Source organism: Gavia stellata, chromosome 4 (assembly GCF_030936135.1).
Source record: "Gavia stellata isolate bGavSte3 chromosome 4, bGavSte3.hap2, whole genome shotgun sequence".
NCBI lineage: Eukaryota > Metazoa > Chordata > Aves > Gaviiformes > Gaviidae > Gavia > Gavia stellata.
Genome location: NC_082597.1, coordinates 20,773,208 through 20,792,044, shown reverse-complemented (window position 1 = coordinate 20,792,044; position 18,837 = coordinate 20,773,208).

Genomic DNA, 18,837 nt, shown 5'->3' with positions numbered 1-18,837 from the left:
CTATTCTTACTGGGACTAAAACACTAACTGTCTCAGAAATACTCTTGAATAGCCAGATTTTTCATTTTTCTGCTGAAAGAGGAAGAAGTGATGGCCTTTGCAGTGTGTAAAAAAGACCTTGTAAGACATTTAAAGGAAAATGGACATGCTAATTGACTAGACCTAATTAGATCACACTGCTTGGTACGAAGATTGGATTTGAACCTGAGTTGCTCAAAAAACGTAGAACTGAACAGGAATCAAAGTAATGGTGGGAATGGAGAGGAAAGCATCTCAGGAAAGCCAGGTGTTCCAGAATCAGAAAGTTCTTGTTAAAAAGAAGGCAAAACGTATACCAAAAGGTAATATAAGGCTTTGCCTGGTGTCTGAAGCCAGCTAGAAAAAACTGCGATACTGGGAAGCTGTCTGATTCTTAGAATTCAGGTCTGATTTTTACCTCAGACTGTCCACAACACCAAGGAAGGATTTGTTCCACTCATCCTCCATTCCCTGTGTTTTCTTGAATACCTTGCTTTTTCCTATTTTATATCTATTCTTTCTTTTTTATCCTTCTCTTCAGGCTCTGAATGTCTGCTTATATGCATGCACACATGAATAAGAGCTCCATAAAGTCTTCCTAGGGAAACCCAGAAAAAACTCTGAAAGTATTAATCAGAGATTGTTATTGGTTTGGAAATATTGGGAGATTTACAACGGCTTTCAGTAATGTCTACTAAATTTTGTCTGACAAACTTTTACTTATGAAAAATATTCTATTAAAGCTGGTATTACACTATTTTTCCTAAGGGTGACGAAAGGGAAGGAGAAGAATTAGCAACTATTAGCAATTATTGCAACCACTAGTATTTTAAGAAGGAAGACTTTAATTGGTACAGGGACAGCATTGATAACAATTTCTAATCCTGAGCCATAGTTTGACTGACCTTTGCACAGTTCTGCAGTATTTCTAACCAGGCCAACATCTTCTATCATTTTATTTCTTATTTTTTAACATCTTATTTCCAGTGTGTAACATGTTATTGTTTTGGTGTTAATGTATGATTTATTTTATTTTACATTTGACCTAAATTTCTCAGATTCATTGCTTTAAACTTTGTTTAGTTCAATATTACCAATAAAAGCTTAGCCTTTTTTGATATGCATCTCCTTATTTTTGCTTAAAAAAAAAAATAAATAGAAATTAATAATGTTTGTACCTGGTTCTATTTGTTTTAAATAGTAACCCTGATTCAGGACATTTGAGGACCTTAGTGATTGTCAGATAGGAAATAAATAGCCTGGATGAAGTCTACTTATATGGTTTTGTTTTCTGAAAATATGGTATAGGGCAAGCTAATATAACTCACTGTCCAAATGACAAAATATGCCTAAACTAGAGCTTTATTTTTTACATGATAGTGTGTTTATTTAGAAGAAAATTATTTATGTCAAATTTTCTTGAAATTGCCAGTGTTCAGAGACTTTCAGAGGAGAAGAAAATGGACTATGATTACAAATTCCTAAATGTATAGAAAATGAGGTTGATAACAAACATAAAAAAAGAGTTTTCTTCAGTACAGCTCTCAGAACAAGGCAGAAGGGAGCTGTTGAATTTTTAAAAGACATTTTAAAAAATGTTCTGAGTCAGTCAAGAGGAGGAAAATCATGAGTGACCAGACCAAGGCAGCAAGCTAGCTAACCTACCTGAACCCTAAACGTATTTCCTAACCCAGATGAACTCTTGGAAGCTGATACTGTTGAGTTAAGGACTCTTACAGGGAAGACCTTTGGAAACATTTCATTTCAGTGGTGCTTTCTGAATGTGGAGATAAGTGATGGTGGCAATATCTTCCTATTTAATGTTATCTTTCCTTTTCTGTTACCTTATGTCTAACAATGCTTCACCAAGAAGGAAGGAAACATAATTTTCTATCCAATGAGTTTCTCTAGCATTTAATGTCATTACCTTATTCTGTATTTTTTAAGCAAAGTTAGGGCACTTACAGGGCTTGTCTGCTCTATTCATGCATTGCACTGGAGTTAACTCTTCTATGCAATTTCACTGAAATTGGCCAATGGATGTGTGGACCTACTTTTCATGAGAAGCCAAGGTGAAAACAAATTGCATGTTGCATTCTCGGAATACACAGTACACTATGAATTGTTTTAGAAATTCCTTACAGGCAATAACTGAAAAAGACGTTACATCTGGATCTTTCTGTGATTCCTAATGCTGACTCTGTCAGCAGCATCCATCTGCTTGACAGCACTGAGACTACCGCCTCTTCCTAAGCAGGTGAACATACAAAGGTTTAGCATACACTATTCATGGTCATCTCTTGCCTACACTTTAAATTACTTTCATCGGATAAGACTATCCCCTGAACATGCTTGTGGTGGCATTAAGGTTTTTTACAACTTCTTTTTTTGAGTTGCTTCTAATAATCTTCTATGAAATGATAGAAACATATGCCCATGTATGAAGCTCCATTTTAAATCTTAATCTTTCCATTTATAAATAAATCCAAATAACATTATGTTTATCTTCTTTTGTCATGGCAGGCACTCTCACAATGGAAAAGGTTGTTGATTCAAAGACAGACCCTACAGCAACTAAAAGAAATTGAGTCAGACTCTGAAAATATGCAAATAAATTAAAAATCCATAACAATATCTTCACACGGCCAATATTAGAAGATCTTACATATACCAGAATGCCTATGACTACATAGAGTCCTTTGGTAATGTAGTAGCTGGACATAGTTACTCTGCATAGGTACATAATCATCTGTGGGATTAGTGACTGAATGCATTTTATGTATATTAACATCCTATTATTTAAGCATATAAAAGGGTAACTAATATAATGGTTATATTGAGGATAACCAGTATCAAAGTTTATGAATTATTTAAATATAAAATTGAGAAGTGGAATTGAATTTCACGACCATGATTTAAATGATATTTATATTTTAATATAATTTTAAAGTTACCTTTTCCCTCTGTGGTGGGTTGACCCCAGCCCAGTTGCTCACTTACTTCCCCAGAGGGTTGACAGACAGAATCAGAAAGGCAAAAGTGAGAAAAACTCATGGGTCAAGATAAAGACAGTTTAATAATTGGGAAAAAAACTTAAAAACCAAAGTGATGCAAAGGTAATCACTCACCACATCCCACAAGCAGACCAGTGCCCAGCCAGACTCTGAGCAATGGCTACTTTGGAACATCCCTCCCTTGCTCCTCCTATTTTAGTGCTGAGCATGACTTTTATGGTATAGAAAATCTCTTTCATCAGTTCAGGTCAGCTGTCCTGGCTGTGTCCCCTCCCAAACTTTTGCTCTCCTCTGGAAGGATGACTCCAATGAATGAAGTCAACTGGGGGAATTTCTCTAAAATTTCACTAATTGAAACATCACTGAAGATGCAGCCTGGATTTCAAAATGGGGGTAAATTTTGAAGGGTCTGTTTAAACACATTGATTATAAAGGTACCTCAGTGATTATTTTTTTCACTGCTAAAGTTAAGGGTGGGAATGAATTTCATCCTGACAAGTATTTTGTGTTAGTTCCTTAATCCCACAAAAATACTCACAATATGAACTTCCACAAGTTGCTCAGCTCCTGCATTACAGTCAATGATTCTATTATGGGGCTATTCCACTGCAGAATATAAGCTGCACTACAGAAGCAAAACCAGGCACTATATTCCAAAACGTGACTGGATGGATTCATAAATTCAAGTTCTATTAACCTGTGATTTTTTAAAAATTAATCTGTTTCAGACTAAAATAAATAGAAACCACCACAGGTGAAATGAAACTGCAGTTTTAAAAATTGTGGTTTTAACGCAGACAAGTAGATAGTCAGGCAGAATTGTGGACCATGCTGTAGAAACACCTTTGTCTTTTGACACTGAAATCTTAAATTTAAAATTATCATTTCCTTGAAAGTTTACAGCTGGATCAATGCATGCTTTGAAACAGATGTGAATCATTGTGAAGGTCTAAGACTTTTTTTTTTTTTTCTTTTCCTGATAAATTAATAAAGAAATCCAAATATATAAATTAGGGAACATATAAGGCAGTCTTTGTAATGCTGTAAACAGACTGTGACCTAAAACATTTGTTCAGCACTCTATTTTGTTAACAACATCAGATTCAGATCATTGGCTCATATTACCTGGAGACAGAAAGAAAATTGGTTGAACTAATTAGGAAATTTGCAAGACAGGTAATTCATGTTTAAGACTCCAGAAAACATACACCATGTTTCATAATAGGAGCTGAATTGCTTAGCTGATATACAGACGATGTGCAGATATAACTTTTATTTATACAATAGGTGTACAAAACAAATCCAGATGGAAATGAGAAATCTCATCTATCAAATCAAAGATTATTCATAGGCAAAATTTAATTTGTCAGGCCTTAATATGAATGCAATTTACATAAATAACATTTTTTTGCATAAAAATAAGAAAGCTTACAGGAAAAGTATCTTATGCACATTAAGAATCAAGTAGCTGCAAGTTTTACTACGTTGACTAAATTTGTCTCTAGATTTAACTTTATTGTAGTGGAATTATGGCAAGGAAGAATTTGAACATTCTGATTATAAAGCATGATGATGGACACTTTAGTCAGTCTTCTAAAATGAAAACCTTTTAATTTTAAGGGAAATTTATATGCCCTTCATATGATTTCAGTGTAATATGAGAAAAGCAATGACTGTAACATTTCATCGTTGTACCACTTCTTGAAACTAAAAAATTATGGAAGTCAATCACAAACATAACCAACTTTCAGTAAAGCTATTATCTTCACTCATCCCGAAGGCAGTTTTTTCATTGACATAAGGGAAAATTAGATAAAGTTCCAGCAATCAGCTATGCTAAACTGCCTTCAAGATCCCAGTGTGAATCACTTTATTTTAAAAATATGGTATAAATATAAAAAATATTTGTGCATTGGGTAGAAAAACAGCGCTGCATTAATACATTTTTTGTTCCACTATGGAAATAGTTTTGCGTTGATATAGAAAAATCATTACTTTCAATTATTCTTCTTCAATGCCTCTGAATTACTTTCCTATTACCTATTGCCTTTCTCCTTTGAGGTAGTTTTTGACTGCTTTTCTAAATTCTACAAGTCTACATTTGGTAATGGAATAAGGAAAAACAAGTAGTGATGGATCATTTATAGATATTTTAAGATAATATTGCTTTCCTCAGCCTTAATTTTCTGACATATTTATTAATTTATTATTATATTATAATAAAAATAGCCAGATCTGCAGCACACTGAAGAACCACTTTATGCCATCACTGAAATTATAATTTGTTACTTTTCACTTTGAAAGTATATAATATATATACTATTATAATATTATAATATAAATAATATATAATATAATATGTATAATTTGCTACTTTTCTCTTGTACATCATATTTAATCAGGAAGATGGAAAACAATTTCATTATAGAAAGCACTCATAAAAGAAAACCATGAAGGTACATAAATCTGAAACTGCAGTACTTAAGATACATTGGATTAAAGTGTATACTAGTTCTACTAACATCTCCAGTGGAAGCGTTGATGGCAAGTTTTCTGTACTTAAAAATTCTGCAGAGTTTTTCCATCACCTTAACTTTCCTTTACATGATTTATTAATTCCTGATTCATAGGATTAGATGGATGGACAGACATTCCTAATAAAGTTAGTACAGGTGCTTGTGTAACAATCTTCTTTTATCTGGTATTTTCACAGAGCCATAATATCCTACACAATAGATTTGTTCATACAGATAAATAAAATGAGGATGTTCTTTTTCTCTGTACTCGACAGAAAATTGCAGCTCACAAGACCATGAGTTTGTGATCTTATCCATCTGTGGCCTTGTTTCGTTTAATAATATAGATGTAGCCAGCAGGATTATTTCCCAGTAGGATCCATTTTCCAAAATAAGGAAACATACTTATATCCTTCCTAACAAAAATGCTAAAAACAGCAGTGGAAGTTCCACAGCTGCCACAAACCTATTTCAGTGTTCAATTCCTTTTACCACCAAAAAGTTTTCCTTAGTATCTGTTAGATCTCCCCTGCTTCATGTTAAGCTTAGTGATTGGGCATGAGGAATGCAGTATATTCTTTCTTTTTGTCACAGTATGTATTTGAAGTTATCCATGTTTACATTAAGAAAGTATCATTAGAAGTTCATCATCAGAGCACAGGAAGTCTTCCTAGGTCAAGTTACATGTATGATTTCTTCTGCATCTTCTTTATTCTTCCTCACTGTTGCTCATCTTAAAGAGAAATTAGATTGATGTGACATAGTTATTCCTGGAAAAGTGATGCTGACCATTATTTCTCTACATGTTTTCATGAGGTCCTAACCTTAGAAATGTTTGATTAACGTGGCAAACTGAAATAGAACTGACTGGTCAATAATTTTCCACTTATTCTTTTAACTCAAAAATAGTAACTCAAAAATTTGTCCTTACCTAGTGTTTTGAAATGTCATACATCCTTCATGGAAGCTCTTTGTGTATACTAGGACAAATGTAATTTACACAAAACATCTCAAAAGCATCTAGAAAGTTTGCTGTACCCTTCTACACATCCTTTGCTCATTTTCTTTTACCTGCTAAAACCTGTCTCATTCACCCACTAGTTTCTGATCATCACCAAATAGCATACAGTAACATCAAATTATCAATGCAAAATTTACAGCACTAAATAAGTCACAACTGATTTTGGTGTGATGATAAAATACTGTCTCATTAATGTAAGGAAGAGTAAGCGTTCCTGGTGAGTTCAGAGAGACCAAGATTTAGCATTCTCTCTCCATCCTTGATTTTTTAGGAGTAAAGTATTTCTTAATGCTCTCTTTACCAACCAATTTGGGTACTCATTCATTCTCACTGGATTTCCAAGAGCACTTTGTTCCAGCTTGAATAGTTAATCTGTGTAGCTTAATCTTCTAATGCTCAATCCATTAAACTTTTCTTGCATTAAGTATGTTGCTTCTTAGAGTTTGCCACAGTATAATTGATTGAGCAGCTTTAGATATCCTGTATGAAAGGATAAGCATATTACACTAAAATTATCCTTGTTCTGGTTTTTTTTTTTTTTTTTTTGGGGGGTGGAGGGCAAAGGCTGTTTGAAAGACAAACTTTATAGAAAAGCAGAAAGATTTGCTTCATATAACTCAGATCTACAGTTTCATAAGGTTAAAATCCCAGGTACCACACAGAAGTGAAGAAAAAGTAAAACTTCGCAAGTGTTTGCTGTTATGAAGCCATGTGAATGTACTCTTATAGTAGGTCTGTGTGTTGACAGCAGACATGAATCTTAGGTGAAAGAACTGTTTATTAACCTTGGAAACAGAAAAAAATATCTTCAACCTGAATCCTTAGAAGTATTCAGGTACTTGTCTAACTCACTGATTTCAAGATAATTAGGGTCTGAATCTTTTGGAGGAACTGAGCCTTACCATGCACTCACTCTTGGGTTCATGTCCTCCAGCTTACATGTTAGAAGCATACTCTAATTTAGGTCTCCACATTGTCTTCATGGTCAATGAAAAAGAGACACCTCCAGAGTGCATTTCTTTCTACCTATGTAATGCACCTCTTTAATGAGAGGATAAATCAATCTTTCAAAGTGCTTATCTCTCTTCATTGACTACAGAGAAAAGCATAGGTAATTAGCTTAAAAGAGATGACAAATCTTCACCTTACTAAAGTTTGCTTAGGCTAATGTCAGCCTGTAGACTAAATCATGGGCCTACAAGACCACCATAGTCAAGGCAGAAAGGTGCTGGAGAAAACTGGCCAGTAGCTACGCCCCACACAGCCACTCATTCATTCCCCCGCCAGTGGGATAGCAGAGAGCAAAACTGAGAAAAACTCATGGATCAAGATAAAGAATCACAGAATCACAGAATCACTAAGGTTGGAAAAGACCTGTAAGATCATCAAGTCCAACTGTCAACCCAACACCACTATGCCCATTAAACCATGTCCCACAATGCCTCGTCCACATGTTCCTTGAACACCTCCAGGGAGGGTGACTCAACCACCTCCCTGGGCAGCCTGTTCCAGTGTCTAACCACTCTCTCAGTAAAGAAATTTTTCCTAATATCCAGTCTGTATCTCCCCTGGTGCAACTTGAGGCCATTTCCTCTTGTCCTGTCACTCATCACTTGGGAGAAGAGACCAGCACCCACCTCTCTGCAACCTCCTTTCAGGTAGTTGTAGAAAGCGATGAGGTCTCCCCTTGGCCTCCTCTTTCTCCAGGCTAAACAATCCAAATTCCCTCAGCCTCTCCTCAGAAGACTTGTGCTCCAGACCCCTCACCAGCTTCGTTGCCCTTCTCTGGACACGCTCCAGGACCTCAATGTCCTTCTTATCGTGAGGGGCCCAAAACTAAACACAGTATTTGGGGTGCGGCCTCACCAGCGCCGAGTACAGGGGCACGATCACCTCCCTGCTCCTGCTGGCCACACTGTTTCTGACACAGGCCAGGATGCCGTTGGCCTTCTTGGCCACCTGGGCACACTGCTGGCTCATCTTCAGCCAGCTGTCAATCAACACCCCCAGGTCCTTTTCCACCGGGCATCTTTCCAGCCACTCTTCCCCAAGCCTGTAGCATTGCATGGGGTTGTTGTGACCCAAGTGCAGGACCCGGTACTCGGCCTTGTTGAACCTCATAGAATTGGCCTCGGCAAGAAGACAATGTAATAATTGAAAGAAAGCTGTATGTGCAAGCAAAGCAAAATAAGGCCTTTATCCACAACTTCCTGTCAGCAGTCAGGTGTTTAGCCACTTTCTGGAAAGTAGGGCTTCAGCAGGTGTAATGGTTACTTGGGAAGATGAACACCATAAATAAGAATGTCTCCCCTTCCCTCTCCTTTCCCTGAAGTTGTATTGTTGAGCACAACATCATAGGATATAGAATATCCTTTTGGTCAATTCAGGTCAGCTGTCCCAGTTTTGTCACCTCCCAACCTCTTGCCTACCTCCAGCCTACCCAATGAAGGGGCGAAGTGAGAAATAGATACCACATCAAACACACTGGTGTGTTATCAACACTATTTTAGTCACAAGTCGAAAACACAGCACCATACGGGCTGCTATGAAGAAAGTTAACTTCATCCCAGCCAGGTCTAGTACAATCTCCACCCCTTATGCCATATCATTTTCGGCATGCTCAAGTCCTACACTACCCAATATATCCTCATTAAGCACCACGCTGCTTCTTGTCCTTTCACATACACATAAGGAACCACAGTAGCCACATCTACCAGGCTGGAACTGTGGCCATCCACAGATGGATGACCCCTGCCCAGATCCCAAAGTCCATCAGTTCTTAACACTTAGGAACAAAATTTTCACAAAAAACATCTTTTTTCCTTTTTTTTCTTCATACATAAAAAATACTTATGCACTTGTACAACAAAATACATTCAATGCGTAAAATGGAAAAATGTCCAGTGAATGGAATGAATAGATTAATCATTTATCTGAATTTATGAGATACTCATTAGTTCAAATGAAAGTCACAAGTCTCAAAAAGAACAGTACTGTAAATAGTTTCTTTGAGCTCTTATTTAGTAATACACACAAAATTAATTTGAAGTTTCAGTCATCTTATCTAAGTTTCAGCAACTGGCTTAGGTATCTAAGGTCTGAATTCTACTATAGAGATGTCCTTTGCTCTGCTTGAACTGTATCCTTGACAAGATGAACCTGAGTCAAAGCGGCCAATAAGCTACACTAGTTTAACCAATGAAAGCACATTCTCAGAATTCTAAGTTATTCAAAAAGTGAGATTTTTTACTTTTGTTTTAGTTATTTTCATTCTTTTACACTCAAGAGAGTGAGAAAGAACACATTCTTCGTTTTATTTTTCCCCTTAGCCATTGGCTTACTGGTTTCAGTACATCTCAAGGTCACAGTAAAGGTTACCACTATTTGACGGTGAATTATCCTAAATGAAATCAATTGGTGACCTCAATCTAACCCCTGCTGTGTGTGCCCTCATCACAATTCTGCAGAGTGAAAAGACATTAAATGGATGCAGAATTTGAACTCAAGAGATGTTTCCTTCAAGCCTCAGTTAAGGCACACAGTAACACAACGAAACTTCTTTCTTATTCTTTTCTTTGTGTAGAGAGTCTTATTTTCCTATCACTAACATGAAACATATTTTATATATTTTAATAAAGGAAGAAATTTTTTAAAGTAATGGTTCTTCATGAGTTTCCATATTTAGTTTTCATTTGTTCATATTCTTCTCTGAATAAGACCTTCAGGTGAAATATCAAATGCAATGAGTACACAACTTTCTGAGAGATCATGGATTACTTTTCATTATTTAGATGGCATTATTTGGAATAAAGACTTTTTTTTTTTAATACTTATGTATTGTGCTTACCATGGCGAAGTGCATTTCTTCACTGTGGTTGATAACTGCTACTACAATGCAAAGAAGAAAAGAAGTGAAGTAATTTTCATGCCATAGTTATACTGTCATCATATGACTATGGCAACTACACTTTGTAATGATTTGTGTCCTTGCTTTGTCGTGCCAATACAAATCTTGTGTCCAAAGAAGTTAATAATAAAGCAATCTCTGATAACAGCAGTTCCACAGAGATTTAAAAATAATTAAGAGCATTTACCAATTTATGAGACACATGAAAAATAACACTCATACCAGTAATGATAATAGCACAGAGATAAATCTTTGGTCTCGCTAAGATCTTCCTTTTGCTACTCTGTATCTAATCAATGTTGTATATACATCACAACAATTATTCACCACACTAACTTAACACTAGGAGATGTTACTGATGACACTACTCTGTGAAAATACATCATTTATGTAACTGAACATGATCTAAAACTATAGCCTACAATTTCTGAGTAAAGAGTATTATACCCAATGATATCCCTTTGAAGCATTGTCCTCCAGTGTTGGCAAAAAGAGCTGTTATACTCCGCTCTTTCCTGATAAGAACCTATTGACAATGATTTTTTTTCATCATTCTTGCATAATCATTTGATGAACAGTCATATATACCCCCTACTTATAAATATATGTATGTATATGAATAAATACACAGCCCTATACATTTGACATGCATAACATTTAAGCTAAGCAAGTAGAACAATTTTAAGTATTACGTTGACCTTCTTTGATGTACAGAAAATAGTTGATGTTATTATAATGTCAATTCCATTGCTTAATTTATTTTAAATATCCTTGCCTCAGTTTTATCCTTATTCCCATTTTCTAGAACATGTAAATGTATATTAGTTATTCTTAAATATTTGTTAATGAATTTCACAGGCGTGCTGGATGCAACTTCTACAAACAGGCCAGAAAATTTGAAGCCAGATCCAAGGCAAACCCATGCCAAGACATTAGTCGATCCATTGGAACTGATTACACTCATACAAAAGGGAGAATGCATGAAGTGATATATAAGGTCACTGTGACAGCCAGAAGGTAATGCCAAAATATTCCTACTGGCTTGGCTTATTCACATGTATGGGCCCAGAGCTGATTTAGAGCCAAAGACTCTGCATGAGCCAAACTTAACTTTCTTGGCTTGCCCACCTCCAAAGCGCAGCTGTCGTGGCAAAAACAACCCATCAGACATGAATTCATTTTGCTAGTTTTCATCTGCCATGACTTTGTAAGATGCAGCCACCAAGGGCAAAGTGCTTTGCTGCTGCTGCTGTTCTGAGAATAATCTGCACAACTGAAAAAACCTGTTGGACTCACATTGCCTATTGCAATGAGGTGTCAGCTTCTGAATAATAAACATACTCCTAATGAGGTATAGGCACCTCTAACCAAGATTTTGAAAATGTGACTAGTGGTTTTGATTGTGCTACGTGCTGGGGCCCATCTGGAAGCACCTGAGTGGCCTGATTTGCAAAAACCACAGTCCTCTTTGCAAAGGATCAATTAAACCCAGTCTTGAATGAGACCTTCCAAAACTGGGGTCGTCAAAACCATTAGTATCTTTTTAACTAGCTTAGCCTAATTAGTTTGAGTAAGGGAGAGTAGAAACACATTGACAAAAGATATTGCAAAGTTATAATAGTTATTTTCTATTTAACTACAGTAGAAACTATGACCAGTTTGCCTTTGGCCCCCACCCTCCCCGGCCCAAGACACAAAATGTTGTCTGGAGTTTCTTGCCATCTATTATTATAATCAACTTTGTGATCCTAACTTACATTAATTCAACTGAGATCAGTTCACACATATATGCATCTGAATTAGGTGGGGTAAAATACAATAAATTCAGTGATAAGGCTTGGATTTCTATTCATTGCATGAATTTTTAGATTTTTGTATGGTTAATATGAAAATAAAATTACAAGCACAGAGTTTAGCATAAGCTTACTGTTAAGTATAGATATAGACATTTCCCTTAATTGTCACTTCCTCCCACTATGCAAAATAGTAATAATTTTATGTGAAAATTTACATTATGATTGTGTGAAGAGAATAGAACACTTTTCCATTCAGATAAGGGTAAAGTACAAAAAGCTGATGGCCAAGCAACATGCTTTTAAGTTGATCTCGGTTTTCTTAGCTTTGTCCTCGTACACTAATTTCATGGAGATTTCTACAGGGGTTCTGAGAATATTTTCTGGGTGGAAAGAAAAAACGCATCACTTCTTTTAACATATCACATAGTTTTCTGTCAAGTATACATTTCTCCTTTTCTTCAAGGAAAAAATGAGAGATTAATTTATTTTAGAATATGATTAATTTTTAATGCTTTTAATTAATCTTTGGTTTATGTTTAATTGATTAATAAATTTCTTATTTATGCAAGACTCCTGAAACATTAACAGATACTCTACAAACAATCAATTTTCAGATTCTTGTTTGAAGTAAATCCTTCAATAACTGTTGAAGTTAACACTTGACTGCTTCAGATTTTTTTCTTGAAATCAAAATGTAGACTCAGGTACATGAAAACTATCACACAGGACTTTGTGAATTTTTTTTTGGTTATATGTTGTAATATTCTTTAGATACTTTATCATCAAGGTTTTATCAATTTATCTTGCAATTGCTGCCTTGTTTTAGTATAGCAAAAATAGTGCCAAAAGTTCACACGCTGTCAAACTTAGAAATATTTTTTAAAATTGTTTTCATACATTCTGAATGCAGTTGCATTGATATCTGTGGAAATAATCTAACAGAAAATCATAAAATCATAGGATGGTTTGGGTTGGAAGGGACCTTTAAAGATCATCTACTCCAACCCCACTGCCATGCACAGAGACACCTTTCACTAGACCAGGTTGCTCAAGGCCCCATCCACCCTGACCTTGAATGCTTCCAGGAATGGGGCATTCACAAATTCTCTAGGCAACGTGCTCCAGCGTCTCACCATCCTCACAGTAAAGAATTTCTTCCTTCTATCTAATCTAAATCACCCCTCTTTTAGTGTAAAACAATTACCCTTCGTCTTGTCACTACAGGCCTTCCTAAAAAGTCTTCATCTTTCTATAAGCCCCCTTTAGGTATTGAAAGGCTGCAGTAAGGTGTCCCCAGAGCCTTCTCTTCTCCAGGTTAAACAGCCCCAATTCTCTCAGCCATTCTTCATAGGAGAGGTATTCCTGGGTAGCAAGTGTGTAGTACCAAACAATTATTTGAAATAATGTGATATTTCAATGATTTTAGACATCCATGTTCAAAGGAAAAAAAAAAGTCCCCTTAAAAAAAGCCTTTGTTTTCTTAACTGAAACAGGAAATGTATGAATATTTCTTATTATTGACATATATTGCTTTAGCTTTAGGTAAATCTCAGAAAACACCCTTATTTAATTTGTTGTCACTATGAAAACAGCTTTATAAAGACTATGAATAAAACTGTAGTTGTTTCTACAGTACCTGCTCTGTCATTTTCTGCAGTTTTGTATTTCTTAGACAAAAAAAAGTTAAAGATATTTGATGCCATAATGGAGTTATTTTTATTATTTCCTCATTATTTGCAGCTTTGTACCTACCTGTCCACCATGAGTAAGTAAGAAATTTCTTCTGCATAAAATTCAGTAAAACTAATGGAAATTTTTAGCTTTTGTTAAGCCATGTAGTAATTTATTTACTTAACATAAACATTGCAAAACCTCAATTTTAGAGTGCCATATCTTGAATTGTGGATAGAATATGACTGCTTTAGAAAGTATCACAGTCATAAAGAACTAAGCTACTTAAGCAATATCTGCATTTCACCTTAGATAATAATCTTTGCCTTGGACCTTATATATGGGGCCAATGGAGATTATGTGCTGTTACACATGCCAACTAGACTTGCTTCTTATTTTAGAGTTAAAATCTAATTATACTCTGTAATTTAAATATTTTTATGCAATTTTAAAATGTTTGCATGAAAAAATTATGCAAGATATTCCATTATAAATCCATGCACAGGTATAAACTAATTTTTCATATTGAGTACACTGCAGGATTAGAGGATGGGAAAGTGAGATAGCCTTCATTAAAGTTAGGTCAGATTCTGTCCTCAGTAGTCTCTTGGGATGCTTGAAGACTTACACTTCCAGAGTGATTTCCTAGCCTGGTCAAATTCTTTAGCTGGGGCCTCATTAAAATCTCCCAGTAGGTCTATGATCCATTTATTTCTCTGGCAGGTCTTCAGATACCTACCAGATGTCTTTTAGATTCTTATTAAGTCCTTGTTCTAAACCCAAAGAGACAATTTCTTTTTTAATCCCATGACATGCCCTGAAATGTTTCTTCCTCCTATAATGTCTTCAGCAGCTCATAATATACAAATGGCACAATATATCAACACTCACTCAGGTCTGGATTCTTCCAGTAATTTACTGGGGTCTAACTGTGCATGAAACTATGACCTCTGTTAAGGCAGTTGCCAGGAAACTCGAGGCCCTGCTAGATGTAACTGTCGTTATCACAGTATCTGAAAATCCATCCTTAACCACAGCATTCACTGAATTTGCAGTAAAACACATTCTCATGCTGATGTCTGGTGAGCATTTACTGTTCATGTTACTAATGGACTTTTCCAAAAAGTTTCCTCCTTGAAATTTTCTTACTTGTGACACAAGTGGAAAAATAAAGATCCAACATTAGATAACGTTTTAATAAACAAAGCCTCAAATCACCTAAAGCTATAGCCATATTTTTCTCTTGTATACAGTCACAGAAGAGCTCAGAAGAATTTTTAAAGCTTTGCTTTTAGATAAAAAACAGATTTCTTCAGGGTGATTTCTACACTGAAAATGTATCTTAGTAAAAAATTACTATTACTGTAGAAGGGCTTGACCAATGGATTCCACTGTTTGCTTACTGTGAAACAAAGGGATGAAACAGAGGACTATGCTCAAATAGAGCATGGATGATTATTAAGGACATATCAAAGAAGAGAGATATGGGGTTTCAACATAACTTTATCCAGGGCTCAGACACTTTGGTCACTGGATTCACTCAACTAGAACATACTCCTTTACCTGATGTTTTCTCCTTCTTCCCTCTATTTGGAGGCAATGCTGGCCCTGGTGTCTTTGGATTCATACCACGACAGATCCCTCGCTTTGTCGTATTGTATACTAGTAAAAGAAAACAGTCAAACTTCAAGTATGAATCTTTTACTATGGAGTATAATTATGAATAAAAAAGTTATGCTTCAGAACTTAATTTAGTTTCCTAAATGGTAACTGGACTCCTTTGGCAGTTTAGCTCCAGCCGGAAATCCCAAACAATTCTAAAGCTCTTTCCCAGTAAGTAAAAGTTGAAATAGGTTTTTATATGAAATATTTTAATCAGCAGTAGCCCCATAGCAATTACTGTTTAAATTAAAAGAGAAGTAATTTGAAGATACTGACTGAGGCTGGCTAGCCATGCTTTTGAGCTTTCTCCTGGTTTCTCCAAGAAAACCCCTTTAAACATTTTCCTAGAATAAGAGTATATTCTGAAACTTGGCTAAATAAAAGCTGAATAGCTGTTGTCCTGTATGTATTGAATAAATGTATCTTTTATAAGGTGAAATTTTATTTCCCTGGCTTGATAGTAAATGATGTTTTCTGTTTCCCAATAGCAAGTGCAGCCACTGAACATACACGTGAGCAAAAGATTCAAGTCTGATGGGTTTTTACTAGGTGACTAAAGAACTTGAATTATATTTTTATTTCTACTATGGCTGTGTTGCCTCTACAAATGTATTCCCTAGGTTTTCACAAAGAGGAAAAATGGAACTTTTAGCATTGATTTACTACTACTACTACTACTACTACTATTATTATTATTATTATTATTATCATCATCATCATCATATTCATCAGAAAGTCATAATCAGAAATGATGAGTCTTAATCAGAAATAAATAAATAAAAATAATATAATAATAATATAATAATAATATAATATCATAGCATTTAATCCTGGTTTTTTTTCCAAATGCCTGGGAAAATGGGTGTATTTTTCAGTATACCAAGAATGTTATCAGGCCAAACTGCCAGGTAAATTCTGAGTGCCTCACAGTACAAATGGTTGCAGATTTCTGTCTGAAAAAGAGAGGTTTTCTAGCTAACTTTTTAAAGTTATCAATGGAAGTAAGGGTGATTTTTGCAAAGTTTTAATCATCACACAAGAACTAAAATAAACTGCTCACATGACCTGAAGTGTAAGGTAAGCTTAAGTAAAATGCAGAAAATAGTGACACCTTGTCATGAGAAAACAGGCTAAATTATGTACAGGCTCTTCAAGTGACAAAGGTCCACACAGCAAGTGTTTGAAATAATTATGTTCAGTTAATTAAGACCAGTACAAAAAATACTGACCAACAAGAATGTTCTTGAACCAAGATTTACATGCATATGCTTGGGGTAACCCCACTTCACCCCACTTTGTCAATTTTGAGAACCTTTCTGTTCACATAACCCCTGTTACCTTACTTGATTGTTGATCATTTTCTCCCTTCCCCTCTGACGCTCTCTGAAAAATGGCAAACCTCCCTAGATGACAGGTCAGGTTAGCAGACAGGGGCCTCTATTCTCTTCAGCAGGAAGTCTCCCACTGGTATCATAGGTTGCTTCTTCTTACGTTCTTGTGTGGCTCAGACTCAAGCAGTATAGATGCTTCATTTGACAGCGTCCCCTTACAACTTCAGTCTTGCAGAGCTGCTCGTTCTTTCTGAACCACCATATGGGTCAAAGGCCCCAAAATTGCAGCAACAGATGTTCTAACAACTGTTGGGGACTATGCCCTGTGGTACATCACTGCCATATCTGAGGATGCATATACCCCTCTGAGCAGACATGCCAACCCCCCCTTTTTTTCTTTTTTCCCCAAATTGGTGTACAAGCTGCTCACTACCTCTCTTAGCTATGCTAAAGGTGCCTGACCCTCCCTAATCAAGGGTCAGCTGAGACAAAAGCTTCAAGCACTCTGTGATCAAGGACAGCTGGCAGCTCGTTAGCTACTGCTAGACCTATGAACAAATGAAGGTTGACAGAAATCAAGGCTCCTGTGGCTATCCTTACCTGGGAGCAGTGGTACCTTCAGGCTCCTGAGAGGGTTTCTGTGAATCTCTCAAGAATCTCAGGTAAAGTCCATAGAAGATAAGAAAATCTCAAAGCAGAGCTGAGAAAATCCTGTGCAAACTGCTGTGTCTGTTTTGTGCTGTAACTAACTCTTTTTCATGGAATAAGTGTGAAATACAATAAAATGTAGATTAATCTGAAAAGAAAGGTAAGTTGATTTACCTTCTCAGCTCTGCAATTACAGAGAAACGTTGCAGTTCTAGGCAGAGGTACAAAAGAATTGGCTTTCTACTTAATTTGTTATTATGATTATATTTTATTCTTATAAGAATATCATCAAAATACCTGTTTTATTTGAAAAAACTTTGGGGTTTTTTTTTGAGTGGTATGAAAAGGTGAATTTGGAAATGTCCTGTGAAGTGAGCATATATAGGTACTTACATATATAAGCCAAGTCTTACCTTGTTTTGCCAACTTTTGATCAGAATGAAACATTCTAATGCATTTGCTAGAAACTAAATATTCATTTTGGTTTACTGAAAATAAATTAATCAGTGTTTTCAGTTTGCACAGCTGTATTTCTCTTTGATACATTGCTGTAATAGAGTATGAAAACAACAGAAGATAAAGAGAATAGCCTGAGAAGATAGGGGTATTTTTACTGGTCATTATTATTGAGGGAATGCATGTGATGGTTGGCCTAGAGGAATAAGCAAGTAGTGCTCTGCCAAAAAATTTTCTAACATAAACTTTTGGCAGTGAGTTCTGAATCAGAAAAAAACACTGCTACATACAGAATTAGTCTCCTTGGGAAGAGAATGAGAGCATTGATTATATATGACAGGTACATAGATGCATTGCTTAATTTTCTTGAGGGTGCTCGGATACAGCAATGACAAGAATGAACACAGGATCTTGCATAGCATAGACTTTCCTTACAATCTGATATCTGAGGAGTTAATGACTTTTAAATACAGAGAAAGGAATGAAGTCTGTACACTAGGAAATAAGCTTCCATGAAGATAAATGAAAACAGTAATCATGACGAAAACCAAGTGGAAAAAAGACTGATTTGTATTTTATTGCACAACTACAAAAAATGAAATTACAGAAAATGAAAGAAGACACATTAAAAATAGAAAAGAGAATTTATAAAGAATTTACAGTAGTGCAAACAAAATAAGATAGGAGTGACCATTCTTTCTCTTCCAATATATTTTCCATGTAATTAAAGCACAGTGTGTGATTAAAAGCAAGTTTACATGTATTTTTAAAATATTTATTTTATATATATATTTGTT